Source organism: Anser brachyrhynchus, assembly GCF_964034855.1.
Source record: "Anser brachyrhynchus genome assembly, chromosome: 1".
Taxonomy (NCBI): domain Eukaryota; kingdom Metazoa; phylum Chordata; class Aves; order Anseriformes; family Anatidae; genus Anser; species Anser brachyrhynchus.
The window spans coordinates 165,839,621-165,841,995 of NC_137694.1; positions in this window are offsets into that span (position 1 = coordinate 165,839,621).

Genomic DNA, 2,375 nt, shown 5'->3' on the forward strand with positions numbered 1-2,375 from the left:
CCTCCCCTCCCCTCCCCTCCCCTCCCCTCCCCTCCCCTCCCCTCCCCTCCCCTCCCCCTCCCCTCCCCTCCCCTCCCCTCCCCTCCCCCTCCCCTCCCCCTCCCCTCCCTTCACCTCCCCTCCCCCTCCCCTCCCCTCCCCTCCCCTCCCCTCCCCTCCCCTCCCCTCCCCTCCCCTCCCCTCCTCTCCTCTCCTCTCCTCTTCTTTCTTCTCTTCTCTTCTTTTCTCTTTTCTTCTTTTCTTTTCTTTTCTTTCTTTTCTTTTCTTTTCTTTTCTTTTCTTTTCTTTTCTTTTCTTTTCTTTTCTTTTCTTTTCTTTTCTTTTCTTTTCTTTTCTTTTCTTTTCTTTTCTTTTCTTTTCTTTTCTTTTCTTTTCTTTTCTTTTCTTTTCTTTTCTTTTCTTTTCTTTTCTTTTTCTTTTCTTTTCTTTTCTTTTCTTTTCTTTTCTTTTCTTTTCTTTTTCTTTTCTTTTTCTTTTTCTTTTTCTTTTTCTTTTTCTTTTTCTTTCTTTTCTTTCTTTTTCTTTTTCTTTCCTTCTTCCTTCCCTTCCCTTCCCTTCCTTCCCTTCCCTTCCCTTCCTTCCCTTCCCTTCCCTTCCCTTCCCTTCCCTTCCCTTCCCTTCCCTTCCCTTCCTTCCCTTCCCTTCCCTTCCCTTCCCTTCCCTTCCCTTCCTTCCCTTCCCCTTCCCTTCCCTTCCTTCCCTTCCCTTCCCTTCCTCTTCCCTTCCCTTCCCTTCCCTTCCCTTCCCTTCCCTTCCCTTCCTTCCCTTCCCTTCCCTTCCCTTCCCTTCCCTTCCCTTCCCTTCCTTCCCTTCCCTTCCCTTCCCTCCCTCCCTCCCCTCCCCTCCCCTCCCCTCCCCTCCCCTCCCCTCCCCTCCCTCCCCTCCCCTCCCCTTTTTTCTTTTTTTCTAGGAGACTCACTGACTACGATATACTGAATGGTGAAAGAAAAGAAGTTTTCTAGCAGCTCAGTTTTGTGTATGTCTCTGCAGGACTTTGTATTTCAGTCTTTGATGAGACTTTCTGGGGAGGTCTGAGATGGGAAGAAAATTATTTGCTTATTCATGCAAACTCATCTGAACTTGGTGGAGGTGGTGTATGTGTGTGGGGAAAAAAAGACATCTGACACAGAAGTTTTTGTCTGCTTGCCAGGACCTGGTTTGTTTTAGCATTAACAGGATTAGCACACTGAGGTATGCTTCTGGTAGACAGAACAGCTAGAAAGACAAAGAGGACTGCAGAAAAAGTTATTAATTTGGAGACAGCTTTTTTACCATCCCTAGACATTTCTTTATGCTTGCTTCTCAGCTTCTTAAAAACAAGAAATAATCATTGAGGTGACATCGGGCTCAGACTGCCCTTTAGGTTCACCATTGCTTGGGCTTGAGAAGCGCAGACAAATTACCATCCAGATTCATCTAGTCTAAATATTCCAAGTGTAACAAATGAAAAAGAGTGCCACCATGATGACGTGAGACTATGGACTTCAGAATAATCTGGGGATTACTTCTCTAATGACCAGAGCTGTTTGAAGTAGTAGAGCTCTAGAAAGATGTATTTTGACTGTATTCAGAGCTTTGGGAACAAAATGTGCATCAGTTATATATGTCTTGCTTCAAGATGCAATGCTGGTACTGAAGAATAGGTACGATTTCTCAAGGTCACCCGACCATGCACACGCATAGATCAGAGAAGCACACCCAAACATCTTTCCCTGCATGTCCTTTGTTCCAGAGACAGCCCTTGATCAGACACTGGGGAGCTGATAGAAGTGGCCCAGATGACTTACAGTCATGGAGAAGGGTTGTGCTGCTGTATACAGGCAATCTGATCCTGAGATGCAGCTGCTGGCTGGAGGCAACTTCATTTGGCCTGAGGGAACAGTGGGAAAGGCTAACAATCCAGGTGTCTACACTTTACTCCTTACACCTTCTTCTACTGAGGTGAGCATGAAATACTGATATGGGGCTATGGGAAGGGTGCGCATGCATGAGGAATCAAAATGGAGTTTGCAAAAACTTCTAGAAAGGATTTGCTGGAAATAATGCCATGACTGTTTTTCCTGAGAGCAACTATCTTGTGCTAGGACTGTCTAAGACAGTCTTGGGGAAATGTGATCCTCAATTGTTTTTCATGTGGCTATGGACAGGTCATGGCAGCTGGGGGAATGGGAAATCCATGAGAAAACTTAAAGACCAGTGTAGCTGTAGCCCATCTGCCGTATGGGGCAAAGTGGTTTCTCTAGAAGAAAACATCAAGGTATTGGTGCAAGAAAAGCAGATTAAGTCTCCCCAGAAAATGAAATTATGTATTTGAGAAGAAAGAACAAATTCCACTTCACCATCACAACTTTTACCATTTCTGTGTTAGTGTGGTA